At 44.8% G+C, this 22,402-nt stretch overlaps 1 protein-coding gene across 1 annotated transcript in view; it reads left to right on the top strand.

Annotated features, from left to right (window-relative positions):
• The first annotated feature begins 2,935 nt into the window (after positions 1-2,935).
• RPL34 (ribosomal protein L34) overlaps positions 2,936-22,402 on the top strand; it is a 463,668-nt gene continuing 444,201 nt past the window's right edge. Inside the window, exon 1 of the mRNA XM_069978538.1 lies at positions 2,936-2,946. The gene's annotated coding sequence lies outside the window, so the exon portion shown is untranslated. The remainder of the gene's footprint in view (positions 2,947-22,402) is intronic.

Raw genomic sequence — 22,402 nt, 5'->3', positions numbered from 1 at the left:
TTTTATTAAAGTATTGTATTGCCGCCCAAAAGTTTCTACAAATCACCAACATACTCTTATTACGGGAAATGCTTATAAAGTGCTTTCTTCCCTGCATTTTACTACTGCATCAAGACTTCACTTCCTGGATAACATGGTGATGTCCCAACCCGACTCCTAGAGCTGTGCGGGCTGTGGCTGCTGGAGAGGATGATGGCAGAGGGATGCTCAGTGTCCCTCCAGTGCCCTGTGTCCCTCAGTGTCCCCCTGCCATCATCCTCTCCAGCAGCCACAGCCCACACAGCTCTGGGAGTCAGGGTGTGACATCACCATGTTATCCAGGAAGTGACATCACCATGTTATCCAGGAAGTGACATCACTATGTTATCCAGTAAGTGAAGCCTTGATGCAGTAGTAAGTGCAGGGAAAAAAGCACTTTATAAGCATTTCCCGTAATAAGTGTATATTGGTGATTTGTATAACTTTTGGGGGGCAATGCAATACCTTAATGAAAATTTTAGCCGAACTTCTTTTAGGGGGTGTTTACACCTACAGGACAACTGAACACAACATTAAATCTGCACCATCAAATCTGCTGCAGATCCTGTAGATGTGAACGCACCCTTAATCTGCAAAAGTAACTGACATATCCAGGCGTTGTATCTCGGGTTAGTAACCGTTATACAAGCAGAGGTCACAACAGATGATTTACCCTGTGTAGGTGTCACAAAGCATACCCACAACATTGTGTCATGTTCTCCAACAACATGACTGACTCCATAAATACATAAAGAAAACTAAATCTACAATCAGAAAGTAAAAACATTAAAAAAAAACAAAAAAAACAGCAAGTGATAAAACTAAAGTTACAGGAAATCTGATCTAGGTTTTCTGTTCTCAGAAGATTTACTGTTTGTTAATAGAAATAAAGTGATGATTACATTTGAAGGTTTTTTAGACAACTAAAACGTAGAGCTGCAGGTGTGTAAATGCCCACTAGATGTCACCATTGTCCCTTTGACATTCCGAAAAGCATGCCACACTTTTCCAGACCAATTTGATTTGTCTTGTTCTCCAACATGGAAAACAACTATGACTTTTCAGTAGTTATGTTGTGTATAAGGCCTGTAGTTTTCCCACTGACTGTATGAACCCCAGCATGTGAGCAGCAGTCGGAAAGAAATGGTTTAGGCCATGTTGCATCTATCCCAATTCAGAGCTGATTAAAGAAGTGTGTCTGTGTCAAATGGGGGGGGCGCTACGTACCAGGGAGGATGCCTATGGCATGCTATCTGCTGGGGATGAGGCCTAGGCCATTACCTGCAGTAGGATGCCTACTACATTGAGGAATATCACATACTAAGGGGGAGGCGGATTACCTATTAGAAGGCGTACCTAAATTATGTGATACTTTTTACTGGTAGGGGCTAACTACTGGTGGGGCTTACCTACAGGGAGTACTACATACTGGTGCGCTTACTATTGAAGGGGTGTTCCTGCCTACCAGGCATAGGGATCAGCTGCATGGGGAATACTACTAGAGGGGGACTAACTACTATATGGGGGCATAGAGGGGACCTTTTTACTATGTGAGATCATAAAGGGGGCCAAAGTACTACATAGGAGCAGAAAGTGGGCACTGTTATAGTGTGAAGCCTAATAATACCAGCCGGCTATTGCCCAATCCAGTATTCTGTATGTGAGCTGTCTCCTATATTTATTTGCATCCCTGGTGTATGGTGTGTCTCTAAATATTATGGGGACCCACCAATCTATGTGTAGACCATTTGTGGTCACTTTTTAAATTTTTTTAAATTGTTTGTTAGTAGTATATGCATTAAAGATGATACCTTTTCTACGTTTTGATACATGAGTGTGTATTGTCATTCATAATATGGTCGCTTTGTGTTTACATAAAGTTTATAGATGTCCGACATAAGAGCTATTAGGCAGCTTGTAAGCTTGCTAAGATTGTAAATTAAAGTAATAAACACAACACACAATTGATAAAAGTGTTTTATTAGAAAAAATAACGCCCCTCTACCTCTTGTTGACCATTTTCTATAAAAATAAAAAAAAAGGGGAAGACAAAAAAGGCAGGAGCAAAACACCCATCAAATGAAGCATCTTGCCAAATTCTACTTAAAGAGTCTGGCACCCAAGGGGTTAACTTAGGAAGCATAGCATCCATGCTTAACCCCTTGGGGGCCATACTGAACAACGTGGCCCCCAGGAGGTTACGTGAGGATGCATTGCATCCACACTTAACCCCCTGAGACCAGATTGATCTCACACTGTACCTATAATAGCAAGGAGGGGGGTTAAGTGCCCCCCCCCTTGCTGAGATGGGTGCAGTGCTGGGGGGGTTGGGAGTGCGCATACTTACCTCCAACGCCTTCCTTCTTTATCAGAGCCTGGCAAACTAAGCTAGAAATGTGCCGGGCTCTGCCTGTTTAATTCTGACATCAGCCAAGCAGCAGTGGAGCCGGGACATCACTGCAGCTGCTGATTGGCTGAGCTAACTCTGCACAAGTGTCAGCTCAGCCAATCAGCGGTTGAGTGACAGAAGACTGGAGCGTAAGCTAACCTTCACCCGACCCATCCACCCCACCACCTAACTGAGTTTTGTTAACCCCCTGTGGACCAGACTGGCGTTTTCTTCCCAGAAAAGCGCCACTAAAAAATGCTATTCACAGGTAGAGAGAAAAACGGCACAAAAAAAAAATGCTATTTGTGTAAGGCAAATCATAAACTTCCCTTGACTTCCAGCTAACATCTGACGACTGGCGATTTATTGGCATTTTTCAAGGATTTTAAGGCAGTGTGAAGCCAGTCTTTCTGCTGCTATGGCTCATTCACACTGAGCAAAAAGGCGGAATTTCAAGCTGCTTGAAATTTCGTCTGTTTCATTGTTCCAATAGGATTTCTCGTGCACATGTCAATTTTTTGAGCGGAGAACGGAGGCACGTGAGACATCCCATTGAATCAGTGGGACATGTGAAATTTCAAGCAGTGTCCGCAGTGTGAGCTCCGCATGAAATTCTGACTATTTTGCTCAGTGTGAACGGGTCCTTACTGAGCCCCCAGAGTCCTGTCCCTGATGCACAGCCACTTCTCATTCACTCCAATACAGGGAGCAGGACCAGGGCTGGGCTGTTTGTCAGTAGTACACAGACAGGGCTTACTCAAGTACTTCTCTAAGGAAGCAACACACATCACTGGCTGATCGTTGTCTTTCAGCAGGTTTAAAAATCTGTACCCACAATCTGACCCCACCCCCCCAAACCACTTGTACCTTTGGATAGCTGCTTTTAATCCAAGATCTCTCCTGAGGTCCGTTCGGCAGGTGATGCAGTTATCGTCCTAAAAAACAACTTTTAAACTTGCAGCCCGTGCCAAACGGGAGTATCTGTGCCCTAACTTTGCACCACCCCTCTGTCCCTCCTCCCCACCCTCCTCATCATTAGGAATGCTCCAGGCAGATTGCCTTCTATTTGTCAGCTGTGTCAGCCCAGCACATGGGCTGGATCGTTAAGCACCTGTGCAATGTTCAGCATGGAGAAAATGTTCCAGTGGCATTCCTAATGATGAAGAGGGTGGGGAGGGGTGGGGCACAGATACTCCCGTTTGGCATGGGCTGCAAGTTCAAAAGTTGTTTTTTAGGACAATAACTGCATCACCTGCCGAACGGAACCCAGGACTGAAATTGGATTAAAAGCAGCTATCTGACGGTACAAGCGGTTTGGGAGGGTCAGATTTTGGGTACAGAGTCGCCTTAAGCTCCATTCACTTCAATAGAATGTAGTTACAATACCTGCACCCAAATTGGAGACAAGAGTGGTGCGGTCTCTGGAAAAAAGTGGCCATGTATTTCTAACTCTGGATAAACCTTTACAAACTGCCAGTTATGTGCTATTAATAATACAGTGTCTTCTTTATTATTTATTTTTTATTATTTTTGGCTGTACTTTTCCTTTAAGTTCAGTCATTGCCATGATTAATTACTGACTAAGTTATGGGGTGAAGGCTATGGTTAACACAATTCTGGGTTATGTTAGACTAAATGCAGCCGGTACAACCAGCTTCAAACATAATCACAAATAAGAATTTTCTGATGTTCTAAAAGTATAAAGTAGAGGATTGTGGAACAAGTCCAGGAATATTTTCTTCGGTACGGATATAGTCCTGGTTTATGGAAATGTTTACACAAACTGCAGTGTGCGAGGTGGCGGCGTCTTCCCTCTCTATACTTTGTGTTCAGCTCCTAGTCATTTTACAGATCTAAGTTAGTCATTTCTCCTGACCAGATGCTAAGTTTATCATTGATCACACATAGTACATGACAAGCCCATGGTTGGCCTTGTCTTGTGGTCGGAGGCCACTACATCTGGTCACACGTATGCAGCCCTAGTAAACAGCACTAGCCTTATTTTAGCCTATGCAATTACAGCCTGTGGAAAGAGCACGTGGAACAAGGACTGCTGATGTGTCACACACCGCACCGAGCCGGGTGCCAACGGGTCAGGACAATACAAACCTTTATTTCACTTGAGGACGGAAACATTGTTTATGTAGCTATAAATCAAATGGCAGCAGTAAGTATTTTATACAGAAGTAATAACATGAATTTTTTATAGGATCTCTGTGATCGCCGCTCTTATTCATTTAGTAAAGTAACCCAGAGTTGTTATATAGGACACAAAAAAAAGAATAGAACTGGAGGTGAAAGGACTCGACTTATTACTCCCTATAGTTATTAAAAGTTAGATTCGAGCAGCCATATTTGTCCCCCTTCTCCCACTAGAACTTCTCTGTGTTACATTTTAGAGCTCTGGTCAGCTCACATTTGAGAGTGCCCTTTAGTGGCGGGTGTACCCTGGGCCCTAGGCTGTCCACCCAACCTGTAACCCCCCTGCGCGCGTGCCCACAGTGCACAGGCACAATGACGTGGGATCCTAGAGAAAGGAGCTAACTCACCTCAGTGTGACCTTTATGCATTGCCTATATAGTAGATGGCGTTCTCTGTGCATCCCCCATATAGTAGATGGTCTCCTGTGTAGGTCTCTCTTATAGTAGGTGGCCCCCTGTGTAGGTCCCCCTATAGTAGATGGCCTTCGGTGCATCCCCTTTAGTACATGGCCCCCTGTGTAGTGCCCCCTTTATAATATGGCCCCCTGTGTAACCTCCCTTTTATTAGATGGCCCCCTGTATTGTCCCCCTATAGTAGATGGCCCCCTGTGTAGGTCCCCCTATAGTAGATGGCCCCCTGTGTAGGTCCCCCTATAGTAGATGGCCTTCGGTGCAGCCCTTATAGTATATGGCCCCCTGTGAAGTCCCCCCCTTTATAAATGGCCCCCTGTGTAGTCCCTCCTTTATTAGATGGCCCCCTGTATAGTTCCCCTTTAGTAGATGGCTCCTTGTGTAGGTCCCCCTATAGTAGATGGCCTTCAGTGCAGCCCCTTTATTAGATGGCCCCCTGTTTAGTCCCTCCTTTATTAGACGGCCCCCTGTATAGTCCCCCTTTAGTAGATGGCCCCCTGTGTAGGTCCCCCTATAGTAGATGGCCTTCGGTGCAGCCCCTATAGTATATGGTCCATGTGTAGTCCCTCCTTTATTAGATGGCGCCCTGTGTAGTCCCTGCTTTATTAGATGGCCCCCTGTATAGTCCCCCTTTAGTAGATGGCTCCTTGTGCAGGTCCCCCTATAGTAGATGGCCTTCTGTGCAGCCCCTTTATTAGATGGCCCCTTGTGAAGTCCCTCCTTTGTTAGACAGCCCCCTGTATAATCAGCCTTTAGTAGATGGCTCCCTGTGTAGTTCCCCCTATAGTAGATGGCCCTCGGTGCAGCCCCTTTATTAGATAGCCCCCTGTATTATCCCCCTATAGTGGATGGCCCCCTGTGTAGGTCCCCCTATAGTAGATGGTCCCCTGTGTAGGTTAGACAGCCCCCTGTGTACGTCCCCCTATAGTAGATGGTCCCCTGTGTAGGACAGCCCCCTGTATAATCCACCTTTAGTAGATGGCTCCCTGTGTAGTTCCCCCTATAGTAGATGGCCTTCGGTGCAGCCCCTTTATTAGATGGCCCCCTGTATTATACCCCTATAGAAGATGGCCCCCTGTGTACGTCCCCCTATAGTAGACGGTCCCCTGTAAAGGCTCCCCGACAGTAGATAGCATTCGAGGCAGCCCCTTTCTTAGATGACCCCCTGTGTAGTCCCTCCTTTAGTAGATGGCCCCCTGTATAGTCCCCCTATTGTAGATAACCCCCAGTGTAGATCCCCCTATAGCAGATGTCCCCCTGTGTTGTTTCCTAGACTGCTGGCTTACTTTGTCCTGTTCTTGGACATGGAGAGCTATGTTGTCATTCTCTTCTCAGCACATTCATCAGCCCTTTGGACTGTTACCTCACTTGCAGAGACCTATGACATTGGAAGTTATGGATGTTAATAGAGTGCAGGGCATACAAGCCAAAGTAATAATAGCCAGATATCAAGCTGCCAGCCAAGGAATGTGAGCTGTGCTCTAATAAGAGGTCACACAGAACTGCCCTGGCACATTTAAAGTATTTGTCCTTCAAAATTTCTTAATAATGTTCGTTCCATGCACCATCACTTTGCAATGCATGTTACTTTGTGTTATGTATAAACAATAGATAAAAACCGTCCATTATAATAATCCCTGTTATAAGCAACAAGGTGTGTGGTACATGATAGTATGCGATGTAGACATTAATTTTAAATATGCAGTCAAATACTGGAAGGCTATTTGACACAAACAATATTTCACAAGTGTGAGTTAGAAATTTTCATTCCTTGACTCAGTTTTCACCCCCCAGCCCCTGTAGATACAGATCCCCCCCCATGTAAATGTATTCTCCCAGTATGTTGGATGTGAGGTTCATTTGTTCAGAAGTCTTGGATTTTCCAGCGTAATCTCTGTACCGGCACACAGTACATGTGATTCTCCCCGTCAGCTGTCTTTGTGTACTTTTCTCCCTCTCTACAACCTGTGTGAGCTGCCCTCCATGTATTCTCTCCACACTGTAAGCTGCAAAAAACAAACCTCCTCCACCTCACTGCTGCTATCTCGAACACTAAGGGGGACATTTAGAGCTGGAGTAGGTTTCCTGCTTATTTTTACGCCAAAAGAATGATGAATAGAGCGGACTCTGCCCCACTCCACACCCCCTCCCCGCCACCCTGGAGTACCGGTTGGAAATGGGCCCGATGCGAATAATTTATTTGCAAAACGGCCATTTGCAAATAAATTTATTCGCATCGGGCCCATTTCCGACAAAAAATACGCATTTTCACGTTGATACATCTCCACCTAAGAGAAGGGAGGGGGAGAGCAGAGAGCCATCAGTAAGGGCCCTATTCCACGGGACGATTATCGTTCGGATAATCGCTACCAATAAACGATCTCAAACGACCGCTATTGCGAACGGCCTGAAATCGTTCACACAATTACACGGAACAATGATCGTTCTTGCGGTCGTAATGTCGTCGCTATTGCGTTCGTCTCTACTGCGACCGACTGAACGACATCTTATTCCATGTGAACGATTTGCGAACGAGCAGCTACTGTGCGTACAATCTTTAGATCGCCCAGGGAAACCCGTAGAAGATAGCAGTGGTCTGCTGCCACCACTCCTATTACACGGAGCGACAGCAGATTGTTGCTCTCCATGTCGTTTGACTTTCAACATGTTGAAAGACAATAAAAGACAACATTCAGCTCACATCGCTTTAAGGCTACATCCCCACTATGTATAAATAATGGCCGTTATTTGCCATTTGAGTAAAAAAAAACTGCAGTTTTTTAAATGAAAAATTGCATTGAGTTCTATGGACAAAGGCTGGAAATAAACAACATGAACATTATTTCGATGGCTGTAATAATGGCCGTTGTTTGCATGGACTTCAATGCAAATCATTGCATTATGACAATAACGGCCATTTTAATTTAAAACAATGGCCGTTCTTTTCATAAAAATATGTGAACATAGCCTAAAGGTGGTTATACACTTTTAATAACTGCCTATGATGGATTGATGGTGGAATGATGGTTCCACAGACAGTTATCGCTCCCAACCTTCCTCTACATGTGAATACATGGCTATTCATGTATTTTCTATCAGAAGACAAATACCAAAGGGTCAGTCGCAGTGAAAGTTAAAATAATTTACCTGCATATGTGTGTGGGGTTGCACCAACATGCAGCAACCTTGGGCGTACATACAAGTAAATATGCGTTAAAGGGGTACGCTGGCCATTTTAAGTTATTGCCTTGAAGTCTATGAAAAACAGACGGAATTAATTGACATGGTCATTATTTCGACGACCATTGTTTAATACATTGTGTGAAACAACAGCCGTTGTTTGAATTGACTTCAATGCAATTAAGTACATTTCATAAAAAATTTCATAAAAAGTCCATCGCGTGAACATAGCCTAAGGCTATGTTCACACAACGTTTTTTCAGCTCCGTTTAAAATGACGTCCGTCATTTTGAGTCTAAAATAACAGACGTTATTTCGCTGTCTGGCCTCCCCTTAGTGCAATGACTGGTATTTGTACATTATTTTAGTTTGGAATTACCAATTGGACTTTGGGTGCGGCGTTATTGAAAAGTCCATTGAATTTAATAGTAAAACGGAGAAAAGACAGGAACAAAAGAAATAAATGTGTGCACAACTAATTATAAATGTCCGCTGTTTGCAAAAGACGTCCGAAAAGAATGATCCTGTTCATTATTTTGACGTCCGCGGTAAAAACGTATTCAGTGCATTGTGTGCATTGGACGTCCGTCTTCCCATTGACTTCAATGCGTTGCCATTGCAGTCAGTTGAATCGCGGCAAAAGCTGACTTTTTTTTTATATGGAAAATCGGCCGCCTTTCCTCTATTTTTGACGTTGTGTGAACCGTAGCCTAACACTGCAACTTTGCTCATGGGTAGAAACATAAACTGACTATACAGTGTAATGAACAAAAAGTAAATATAACAGATATAAAACCTCACCACCAGTAAGAGAATAAAAGATTATTACAACCCAAAAAATACACAAATAAGTTATTTCTCTAAAATACTGTATGGATATGCTAAGAATATGTATTACATGTTTCCTAAAAAGCAATACTAGACTGCAGCTGCATAAATGAATAGAACAATGTTACATTATTTATTTTTAGTGGTAACAAATGTATTCCCATGCCCAGGGGGCACAAAAGGTTGCTTAAAGGGGCACTCCGGTCAAAAAAAATATTTTTCTTAGACAATTTTTATTTTCTTTGCCAACAAATTCAATAGTTGTGTCTCCACAGAAAAAGTCATTGGAGGACTATTAAAAAACCTGTAGAAGAGAAGGCAGGAATATCAGCATGTCTCCGAGGTTTTATGGATTGTGTTGTGAGTCAGACGTTATCCCAGACATTTCATGTTAGAGGGCATAGAACACAAAGATCTATTCTGATAGCAACAAATGCAATAGAAACAGGAATCTATGTCCAAATAATACAATCATCTGGTTGCAACAGCTTTGCCTTCTGCCTTCCCATAGCTTCACGGCTTCTCTAAGGAGAAGATAAATAAATCACACCGACAGCCACAGCAAATTAGGAAATACCAGAAAAAGCAATGGAAAATGTTGTTATTTAAAAAGCCAGTCCTAATAGCGTAGGTCTGTATACTGATAACTATAATTTCAGTAGCCAAAAAATGAAATTCCTCAAATAAAAAGCCCATGTGTTACCCTTTAAAAAGAGCCCTAAACTGCGTTGATAGCGTGTACGCTTGCTGAGATATCCCCAGTTGTTTGGCTCAGAGGAATAAATGAATTTTTCTTCTGGTTGAGAGAAAGTGGGCGTGGCCTCTCCCTCATCTCCCTGGCTGGGTCCCTCTATCCACTGAGCAGCACCTTAGCAGATGTATCACACATAGCAGGATCAGATAGAGCCCCAGCATACAGTATCACAATCACAAGGTATACTTACCAGAAATTCAGGTTCTGAAGGCAGATTTTTAGTCTTGTGCTAGTTGAAGACCAAATGCAGGAAGTCCTGTCCAGTGCAGAGAGTCACGGCTCAATGTGTCTATTAATCACATGACTGCCTTCTCTCTGTGAGCACACACATGCTTCTACCTAAAGAGACTCTGTCAGTAGGTTTATGGTGTTCTATCTCAGGGTAGCATATACTAGTGACAGAGAAGCTGAACAGAATGATGTATCACTTACCAGGAGCGTAGCTAGGATTCACAGTGCCCCATAGCAAAACATTTTAAGGGGCCCCCTCCCCTACACACAACACAAAGCTATATATACATATAGTTTATGCTCTGTGATGTGGTAAATCTCTTGTGACCAGAGGCAGAATCCAGGCTGTAACCACAAGAATGACTTGCAGGGCAGAGAGCCAATGGCCGCTTGCTATGACAGCCCACAGTTTTTACCTATAAGAACCCATTAGAAGCCATAATGGTTAAATACATAGGTGCAGGAGCAGTATACCGTCTGCTTAACTCCTTATGTACTGCAGTGTGTAAGGGCCCTATTCCATAATAACGATAATCAGACGGATCGGCCCCATTTGGCCCGATTCGGCCGATTATCGTTCGGTGGAATAGAGAGAACGATCAGCCGATGATTGTGTCATCGGCTGATCGTTCATTTAGGACCTAAAATCATCGTTCCCCCACCGCGCATCGCTATGGTTGAATAGCGGTGCGCGGCGGGCGACCGACGATTTGACAAGCAGCAGCATCATCATACATTACCTGTCCAGGCTTCTTCTCCGCACTGTCTTCATCCCCGGGTCCCGTGCGCTCTATCTTCAGAATGGCCAGTCAGCTGACGGCCTGTGATTGGCTGCTGACCGGCCATTCTGAAGATAGAGCGCGCGGGACCTGGGGATGAAGACAGCACGGAGAAGAAGCCTGGACAGGTAATGTATGATGCTGCAAGGGCTGCAAGGACATCGGTAACTATGCCCTTGCAGCCCTCGCTCAACGATCATCGGTCCGTGGAATAGGCCCAGTAAACGAGCAGCGATCTAGCAGATCGCCGCTCGTTTACATTGTTGATCGGGCCCTCCTCGACCCATGGAATAGGACCCTAAGTGACCTCTGCACAGAGCTCTGCACATTTTCCTACTTGATTGTGGCAGCTGGAGAACAGAGGTCAGAGATTATCAGAGGAGATCTTTGTCTTCTGCTTGTTAACCCTTTTTTTGTGTTGCAGCATGCAAGTAAACATTGGGTCACTTACACACTGCAGTACAGAAGGGGTTAAGCAGAAGGACAAACACTCTTTCCTTCTCCCCCGGGCCCCCCTCCTGCACGGGCTCCATAGCAAATGCCTACCCTGCCTCTATGCTAGCTACGCCACTGTCACTTGCACTGTTCTATGCAGCTGATCCAGATATATCCTCTTGAATATTATGAACCAAAAGTAGTCCTCTCCATTATGTGCATGAGCCCAGTAGTCCTGGATATTCATGAGAAGCAGAAAACTCCACCCACCAGCTGCTGATTGGCAGTTAGCTGTCCATGCTGTGTATAGTCATCAACTGTCAATCAGCAGCTGGATGGCGGGGGGACGGGTGCTTCAAGAATCCTATTCTCCCGCATATTAGGGGAACGGCTGAACAGAATGATGTAAGTAATACACTGATCTGTTCAGCATTTATATCACTAGTTTATGCTGCCCTCATTTAAGGCAGAATAAACCTAGCGAGATTCCCTTTAAATGCCATACTTTCATGATATATCACCGTAGCATAAACTTTTGACATTTTCCATAAATTTCACCCGCAGGCCAAATATCCCTAACTTTTTGTAAATGGTGTATGTTATATACCATAGTACGGTAGTTTGAATACTTTATTAAAATCATCCATTTATTAATTTCTCATGATTATATAGCAGTAACATATTCTGCAGCACTGTACAGAACATGCCTTCACTCACATCAGTCTCTGTCCGCTAAGGGGATTACAGTTTAAAGTGTCACTTTCATCACAGAAAACTTTTGACATAGAGACATGTCAAATGTTTTGATCGGTCCGGGTCTGAGTGTTCAAATCTGTACCAATCAGGAGGACGAGCTGAGAGAAGACGCGGTAAGTGCAGTCCTCTTCCAGCTCTGTGGCACGCAATAAGTCAGGCTTATAATGTAAGGTTCCGTTCACACAGAGTAAAACTGGTGGAATTCTCCGTCATGGAATCCCGCCAGCCTCCGTGTCATAATGACTAGTCTATGGGAGGATCGTGCGCCTCCTCTCTCCGCGCTGAAAAATAGACATGTTCATCCTTCAGCACGGAGAGAGGAGGCGCACGAGCCTCAGAATTGACATGTCCATTCTTCAGCAAGGAGAGATTAGGCGCGCGAGCCTCCCATAGACTGTCATTATGACACAGAGGCTGGCGGGATTCCACAGTGGAAAATTCTGCAGCAGAATGCTGCCGGTTTTACTCTGTGTGAATGGAGCCTAAGTCTATGGAGCCCAACTGATTATGCTGACACAGAACGGGGAGCGTATGTGCTGCAGCACGGTCCTCTCCCCACTCATCGTCCCCATCAGTATGAGTGTGAACACTCAGACCCAGACCGATCAAAACTTTTAACAGATCAAAAGTTTTCTACGATGACAGTGTCACTTTAAGTTTCCATTTTTCAACTATGCAAGAGTTAGTTACCCTATCTGTGTCTTTTTGGGGTGTGGGAAGAAAACCGAGTACTCAAAAAGCAACACAACAGACGGAGAACACGTAAACTCTATGCCGTGGACAAAGAGGAACACAGTGCAGGACAGTATCCACAAAGAAGTAAAGAAACTGATCTGAATAGAGCAAAGTTGCTAGAAGCCTATGCACTCTTTCTCTGACTCTATCTCTGACTCTGACCACTCTGCTCATCCCAGGTAACAAGGTCTGGGGCTTGTATCACCCGACACTGGTGGGCAATAGGTGGTGCAAAGACCAAAAGAGTCAAAACACGGGCACAAGAATTCTCTCTACTCTCAAGTATTCTACTTATTCTACCTCCGAAGTTCCAGCAGAGCAAAGTACTACTTGGGTTGGGACTCTCTCGACATCATCCTCTCTACTCTTCTGATCTTCTTTTCTACCTCTCATCACACAACTGAGTCAGCATGGCTGTGTCACTCCTTCTACTCTCAGTACCGATCTGTAAAGTATTAGGTAACTTATCAAGACTAAAGTATACTGTATTCTCCTGTACCAAGTATCTTTACAGTAAAAAAGATTATATTTATTTTAACGGGACTCTGTGGTTCTTCACTAAGCACCGACACAGTAATCATCACCTCCTTGGGTTATCTCCCCTTTCTGTGGGTGGCAGTGCCAATAGTCGGGGTGGGTCACTATTCCACTCCGGACCACTGTGACAATTGCCCAAGGTACCCCGCAACAGCACGGCAGGTCACTGTCCGCAGGGGAACAAGGTACAGCCAGCCCACAAAAAATAAATAAAAGCATGTTGGCCACCATACCTGTGTGGCCAACCAGCACTGGCGTCACGAAAGAACACAGGGCAAGGCTATACCTCAGCCAACCACTACACCAGTGGAGTCACGCTGTTCCAGCTAACCTGTGACAGGCCGCCTGTCACTGCTCACCGGCAGGGCAGCTACAACCAAACAAGAGGGCACCACACACATATTGCCCAGATCAAAGCAGAGGAGTTCAGTCCTACAAAGCAACAGTGATAACCAAATTGTGCCACGCTCCTACACCCACCAGTACCATTAAAGCTGTTTTTACAGGAAGACACAGACTTGATTAATGATGTTCTGCTTCACAGTGACCAAAACAGTTGGGTACAGAGCTAGAACATTGTGTATGATTTACCAGGCGTGCTGCCTAATACAATAACACTTTAATATGATTAGGATGAGGCTTTACAATGCACACTACTAGTAGAAACAGAGATCTGAAATCTGTGGCCTCCAAACAATGATAACAAATTTACACTGATCAGCATCATTAATGCTAAGCAAAAAAGAACTGATCACAAAAAAAAAATTACTGCTACTGCAAATTTACAGGTGGCTTCTCCTCATTTATTATCATTAGAGATGAGCGCAACTGGAGCATGAGCGCGACTGGAGTCCAATCGTTCAGCATTTGAATACCGGGGGTTAAAGAAGTTGGATGCAGCCCAAGGGAGTCCGGGAACACATGGATACAGCCATAGGCTATATTCACACAGTGTCTTTCTTTGGCCATTTTGTGGCCGTTTTTCTGGACAGCCATCATTTTAGTGCCAAAACACGGCTGTTTTATGCATGAAATAGCCAAATATAAGATGTGGTGGAAACATAGCCATAGGCTGTATCCAGGGCCGGCGTCAGCACCCGGCATACTCGGGCAAGTGCCGGGGCCCACGGCCGCTCAAGGGGCCCCCGACACTTGCCTGAGCAGTGAGCCAGACGCCCGCCGCATTACCGACACCCGAGGGGGGGGGGCAGGTGCTGCCGACCCCAAGTCCGGGGGAGGGCTGGGGAAGGACCTGCCGTGTTTGCTGCACTGGGGAAGGACCTGTGGTGACGTCATAAGGGGGCGGGGCTGAGAACGGGAGAGGATGCAGGTGGATGAAGGACCTGTGATCATTGTCATGTGACATGAGGGGGCGGGGCTCACTTATACCTCCCTTCTGTATGCTGTGAGTTTTAGTCCTTCTCCTATATCTCCTCCTGTAATGGTCTCTGATCTCCCATAATAACAGGCTGGATATGTTGGGAGTTGTAGTCCTCCTGTGATGTCCTCTGATCTCCCATAATAACAGGCTGTCCATGCTGGGAGTTGTAGTCCTCTTCTTATATCTCCTCCTGTGATGTCCTCTGATCTCCCATAATAACAGGCTGTCCATGCTGGGGGTTGTAGTCCTCCTCTTATATCTCCTCCTGTGATGTCCTCCGATCTCCCATAACAACAGGTTGGCCATGCTGGGAGTTTTAGTCCTCTTCTTATATCTCCTCCTGTGATGTCCTCTGATCTCCTATAATAACAGGCTGGACATGCTGGGAGTTGTAGTACTCCTCTTATATCTGCTCCTGTGATGTCCTCTGATCTCCCATAATAACAGGCTGGACATGCTGGGAGTTGTAGTCCTATTATATCTCCTCCTGTAATGTCCTCTGATCTCCCATAATAACAGGCTGGACACGCTCTGAGTTGTAGTTCCCCCCAATATACCTCATGTAATGTCTCCTGATTGTAACTCGATTCTGGCCTCCTCTATGGTGAACAGACTAGAATACAGACTCCAGGGGGAGGACCTCCTTCTAGCAACTTCATTCTAGTCCATTCTAGCATGGATGCGATCTCACCAACAGGCGCAGAGCGATGACGTCATCACGCCTGCTGGTGGATCCACAAGGCGCACACAAGGGAGAAGAGGACCCGTCCCCTGCCCGAATTAGTGAGTATGATTTTATTTTTTTATTTTCTTGTGTTAAGGGGAATTACTATGGGGGCAGGGGGCATTACTATGGGGACAGAGGGCATTATTACTATATGGAGTGCACAGCATGGGGACATTATTACTATATGGGGGCACAGCACGGGACCCACAAACCTCCTTACTTTACTACACATGACACCAAACAGTGGAGTTACTACTGTATGAAAGCCTATGGGTGGGAAAAAGGGAAGGAAGTTGCTGAAAAATGTGCGGAGTCTAAGATGTTTGTCTGACAGGTCCTGAAGAGATGAATTGCAGCTGGAAGAAATCATCATGGTGGTCCAGGCCAGATGGAGAGGAAACGGAGAGCGATCGCCTCAGACCAAAGAAGACGTCACCTGTGAGTTACTGAATTAGGTTTTTTTCTGTATTTTGTCAAACTTTATTTGGTAGGTGTGCCCCGAGGTGTGCTAGGTGTGCCCCAAGGTGTGCTAGGTGTGCCCCGAGGTGTGCTATACAAAGGGGCCCGCTGAGGCTTTATCGCCCAAGGGCCCACAAAAACCTGGAGCCGACCCTGGCTGTATCCTTGTTTTTCTGGACTCCCTTGGGCTGCATACAACTGCAGCTACCAGTATTCAAATGCTAAATGATCAGACTGGAGTTCATCTCTAATTGTCATCTGTTGAGTATAATTCATAGATATAAACCATAAACTGAGCTGACTGCTGCAGGATGTGAGCGCTGATCTTGTAGGAGAGCATTTAAGGAATCTGTATATAGCTTGATCATTGTGCGTCGCTGGATCATTTGTGCAGCCCTTCACCATGGCCGTTTCTAGGGCCAGAAGGGACGGGCCACCACACACTCACCGCATAACTCGTTGGAGGAATCCCCCAGCAGGCGCAAGGACGTCATCACTGTTGGAGGATGCCTCAGAGATCTGAATGGGTGATGCGTGTGGTGCCGAGGATAGAGGGTGGCGTAGACTTGTGAGTGAGACAGCTCCGAGGTCCAGTGGCCACCCTCCCTCCTCAGCGCCGCACGGATCACCCATTCAGATCTTTGAGGAATCCTCCAGAAGGCGCATTGATGAGGTTTTTTCGGGGGGGGGGGGGGGGGGGGGGACTAGTGCGTAGTGTACATATATATATATATATATATATATATATACAAACATAGCAGAGAGTACTGTATATATAGGACTAGTGAGTAGTGTGTATATATATATATATATACACACACATACACAGAAATAGCAAAGAGTACTGTATATATACAAGGGGCACATTATTATTTGTATATGTGGGTCAATGCAGGGGGCATTATTACTATATGTGGGGCAATGCAGGGAGACTTTATTAGTATATGTGGGGCAATGCAGGGGGACATTATTATTATATGAAGACATAGCAGTGGACATTATTAATATATGGAGGGCACAGCAGAAGACATTATTACTATATTGAGGGCACAGCAGGAGGCATTATTACTATATGGAGGGCACAGCAGGAGACATTATTAATATATGGAGGGCACAGCAGGAGGCATTATTACTATATGGAGGGCACAGCAGGAGGCATTATTAATATATGGAGGGCACAGCAGGAGGCATTATTACTATATGGAGGGCACAGCAGGAGGCATTATTACTATATGGAGGGCACAGCAGGAGACATTATTAATATATGGAGGGCACAGCAGGAGGCATTATTACTATATGGAGGGCACAGCAGGAGGCATTATTAATATATGGAGGGCACAGCAGGAGGCATTATTACTATATGGAGGGCACAGCAGGAGGCATTATTACTATATGGAGGGCACAGCAGGAGACATTATTACAATATGGAGGGCACAGCAGGAGACATTATTACTATATGGAGGGCACAGCAGGAGGCATTATTACTATATGGAGGGCACAGCAGGAGGCATTATTACTAGATGGGAGCAAAGCAGGAGGCATTATTACTATATGGAGGTACAGCAGGGGACATTATTACTATATGGAGGTACAGCAGGGGATCCTACATACAGGGGGCAACCCACATTTCTAGTGACTTTAGTGTTAGTAGTAGTAGTTCAGATGTTTTTGTATTCAGTAGAAAATAATTGGTAGGGGTGCAACACCGCTCTATGCCGTAATACACACACTGCTTCTTCCTAGTAACTCAAATCTTGATAAAACAGCCCCCCCTTCCTTCCCTAGGGCTCAACTCGTCCGGGGGGGGGGGGGGGGGGGGGGCTTTTATCAAGATTCGCCCTGTTGCCAAAATGCCCAAGAAACTGCCCTGCCGTTCACTAACACCATTGTGGGCAGCTCATCCTACTTACTATTAGTGATTTTAAAGGAGAAGTCCAGCCCTGGCAAGCATATGACAGGCGGCAGGAGCAGGGGAGAGTGTTAGAGTAAAGCATTGCTTACCTCTCCCTGTGCCCGTGATGTGCCAACTGACCGGCCCCAGGACCCCTGCCGGAAGGCATTTCCCCCAAGTTGTGATGATGTCACGACTTGGGAGAGAATGCCTGTCCCGGCTTATGGACTGACCACTCAGCCAATCAGTGACTGCAACAGCGTCCCAGTACCGTTTGTTATTGTACCCCCGGCCAATAATCAACTTGTGAAATTATCAAATGGGAGGAGCGGTAATGCTTTTCAGGAATTGTATAAACATCTGTAGTCTTTGGTTATAGATATTAATACACAAGTCCTGTGTAGCAGCAATGCCAGGATTTCTCCAAACAGATGACTGATTACGGGGGAGGGGAACACAAGCGCATAATGTTTTCTTGTTAAGCAAGGAAGCTCTTAATTTTTAACGCTAGTAATATCCCTCTGATCCTGTTAATTGCCGGTTAATGACGAGTTACCTAAATCAGCACTTAGAAGACGCTAATAGTTTTTTCACAGATATTTATAAGTATACACCAATCAGCCATAACATTAAAACCTCATTTTGTTTACGCCCTCCCCGTGCCACCAAAACAGTTCAGACCTATTGAAGCATAGACCGTGTAAGACCTCTCAAGGTCTCCTGCAGTGCTAGGCACCAATACATTAGCAGGAAATTCATTAAAGGGGTACTATGGAGAATATATATATATATATATATATACACAAAAATTAAATGTAAGGGCCCGTTCACACTACGGAATCGGCGCCGAAATGACCCTCGGAACCCCCGCCCACAGACTCTGCGCCACATCCTGCCCGCTATCTGTTTAAATGGGAGGCCCCGTCTTGCATGTCAATTCTTTGAGCAGAAGTGCGCAAGTCCTCTCATTGAAAAAAATAGCAGGCGGGTTTTGGCACGGAATCCACAAACGGGCGTTTCGAGCGGTTTTCTAAGGGGATTCCTATTGAAACCTCTCCTACTGTGCAACGTTTCTGTCTAGGGCAGAAATGTCAGCAGAGAGCACTGTATCTGTATAAAAATAAAAAGACATTTCCTGTAGGACATACAGCAGCTGATAAGTAATGGAAAACTGAAGATTTTTAAATAGAAGTAAATCACAAATCTATATAACTTTCTGACACCAGTTGATTTGAAAGATAAGATTTTCGTTGGACAACCCCTTTAAGATTCCTACAGGTTCTTTTGCTTGCTGTTCACAACTCATGCAGTCATTCTGAAAAGTACATCTGGACACTAATCTGTACTGCCACGTATTCTTGTAAAACAGATGAAGGATCACTGTCCGACAGCTCTGGTTCCTAAAGCATTGTCCACATTTACATTAACTGTACAAAGGACTGAAAGAGTAGTGCGCACTGCTTCCTCCTTGGAGGGGTGTACAGTGTAAGCGCTTGATTTTTTACTGTTTGTAATTTACAAGTTCATTTTATTACTTGTACTAACATGTCAGAAATAACTCGTCTATCAGCTTTTCAGTTGTGGGAAAGCAGGAATTGCAAGTCTTCATAGCATTCACCTGTCAGCTGGGAACCAAATTTTATTTGTTGTGTGTATTTAAAGAAAGCATGAAACAACAAAGAAAAAGTCCCCTTCCTTATCAGGTGCAAGTGGCCATGGAGACCTGGTGTGGATTCAAACTAGCAAATGCATTGATAATATATATATATATATATATATATATATATATATATATATACATACATACAGTGGTGTCTTGGATTACGAGCATAATTTGTTCCAGGACCGCACTTGTAATCCAAATCACTCTTAAAGCAAAGCAAATTTTCCCATAAGAAATAATTGAAATGCAGACAATTGGTTCCACACCCCAAAAATTATATATTTTTTTATTCTGAATAACATGTAAAACAAATAAAACAAAGATTTAGAAACAGCAGAATATGTGATATTATAAGTTACTGTACAGTAATGGAGAGGATGGGAAACACAAGGGCGGACAGAGACTGCAGGGAGCATGAAGGAATGAGCAGGGCAGATGTGGGCACATACATGCAGCACTCTCTGTCCGGGGAGAGAGGGGTTACAGCTATGGAGAGATTACCTCCACAGTCCTGTCCCCTGATGTAAGCCCCAGCCTGAAGTGGATCTGCTATGATTTGGAAGGTGAGGGAGCACATTATAATATTGAAAATACGACTGTATTTACCTCCAAATAACGGCCGTATTATAATACTATCAGAAAACGGTTTAACAATCGAGTGTGCTAGCCTCTAATTCAAGATGTTCTTGACCTTCTCATAGAGTAATAATGAAGACATTTTGGAGTTTGTGCTCACTTGCCATATGTGTTATAAGTATAAAGACAGGACGTTAATCGAGTGAATAATGCACAGATGGAGGGGACGTGTTCACATTTGCTGATGTCTGAGTACCTGAATGGTTGATCATGTGTTATTTCTATTTCTAGCATGGTCAAACAGTGGCTATGTAGAATGACATTACCCCATGAAGATCTGGTTTCTGGATTTGCTGATACAATATTTCTAGCAATATTTTCATGGGAACTAGATCTGGTAGCGGAGATATTATTTGTCACCATTAGAGATTCCAAGCGGCAGCTAAAAATAGCTTTACACGTTGAAAGCCTAAAAGAAAAAACGCTTTATCAGCAAGCTATTTTAGTCCTTCCCAAGTTTAACCAATTTTTCACTGTTCACAAGTGAAACATTGAGGATGTCTGATTCTAACCTTTAGGCTAAGGTCACATGCAGTAAAATAAAAGTCATTCTGAATTAAAATAAAACAATGTGTGAACAGGTGAAAAAAAGTTTTATATTTTTGCACATGAAGTGGTAAATACTGAGCATGTTCAGTATTTGGATGTCGTAATCAAATACGGCTGTTATTCTATACAGCAGGGGTACTCAACAACTTTTAGTGAAGGGCCACTTACCGGGGTCTATTGTCAGGTGAAGGTCCGAGCTGAACATCATTAGTAAACGTGTTGCGCTCCCCCAGTAATATAAAGACCACTGTGCACTACCCCAGTAGTATATAGCCCCCCTGTGTGCTCCCCCAGTAGTATATAGTCCCCCTGTGCACTCCCTCAGTAGTATATAGCCCCCCTGTGCACTCCCCCAGTAGTGTATAGCTCCCTGTGCGCTCCCCCAGTAGTATATAGACCCCCACTTTGTGCTCCCCAGTAGTATATAGACCCCCTGTGTGCTCCCCAGTAGTATATAGACCTCCGGTTTGTGCTCCCCAGTAGTGTGATCCCCCTCCCTTATAGCATATAACATTAAAAAAAAAATACTCACCTGGGTCCATCGTCTCCTCTTCTTTTCCCCTCTTGTGGCCGCACTGCAGCGGTCAAAAGAGGCCGCTCTTCCCATGACCTGGCGCTGGCGCTTCAGTGACGTCATTTGAGGGCCGAAACCAGTGTATATAGACCTCCGTTTTGTGCTCCCCAGTAGTATATAGCGCCCCTGTGCTCCCCCAGTAGTATATAGCACCCCTGCTGTGTGATCCCCCTCCCTTATAGCATATAACATAAAAAAAAAAAAATACTCACCTGGGTCCGTCATCTCCTCTTCTTTTCCCCTCTTGTGTCTGCACTGCAGCGGTCAAAAGAGGCCGCTCTTCCCTTGTCCTGGCGCTGGCGTGACGTCACTCGAGGGCCGAAACCAGAGACAGGACAGAGCGGCGTCTTCTGACCACTGCGGCCACAAGAGTGACTAACAGGGAGGGAGCCGATGGCTCCCTCTCTGTCAGTGCTGCTGCTGCACGGTAACTATCATCACTCGTTACAAGCGCTCATAGTTAGTGTGCAGAGGGGAGCAGCGCAGCTCAGTATCCAGGTATACTGAGCTACAGCAGGGGTCTTCATTTGGATCGCGGTCCGCCAGTTGAGGACCCCTGCTATACAGTGTGTGAACTGCCTGTTAATTTCTCACTGACCTTAAATAGGAACTATCAGAAGGTTCCACGAATCTAACTTACTGATATGTCCCTATTGCATATGAGACGCAAGGAGGAAGGTATGTGTCTTCCCTCCTCTGTGCCGTTCCGGTGCGGATCGGCAATATGGGGGCGGGCAGTGCTCCTATAAGTCTCACCGGACCGTGGAGAAAACTACTAACTGCACCAGAACAGCGCTGAGGAGGAAGATAAGAGACATACCTACCTCCTCCATGTCTCCTGTGCAATAGGGGGCTATAAGCAGGTTAGACTAGTCTAACCCGCTTATAGTTCCGCCTTTAATAGAGCACATTATTATATTGAAAATACGACTGTACTTACCTCAAAATTATGGTCGTATTGAACCTTTATTTTACTATGTGTGAGCATAGCCTTATTCTATTTTCAGGTAGTATTCTCATTGCAATCCTAACTCATGTAATAACTAGATCTGATTGAACCTGGAGCATGCGGTATTTGATCACCGGTGGCTGAACACGCCCTAAGGCTGTCTGGAAAACATGGATACAGTCACAGGATGAAAATGGGTGTGCTTGAGGTTCACTCAATCAAAAATAAAACAAAAAATCACTCAAAAAATCTTGAGGTGATTCTGATGGCTGTCATATATACTGTATTTTCCCACCAGATTCATGCACCGTGAGCACCG

Source organism: Dendropsophus ebraccatus, chromosome 7 (genome assembly GCF_027789765.1).
Source record: "Dendropsophus ebraccatus isolate aDenEbr1 chromosome 7, aDenEbr1.pat, whole genome shotgun sequence".
In the NCBI taxonomy this organism is placed as follows: domain Eukaryota; kingdom Metazoa; phylum Chordata; class Amphibia; order Anura; family Hylidae; genus Dendropsophus; species Dendropsophus ebraccatus.
The sequence above is the reverse complement of the archived record's forward strand: the minus strand, read 5'-3'. Positions and strand labels throughout refer to the sequence as shown.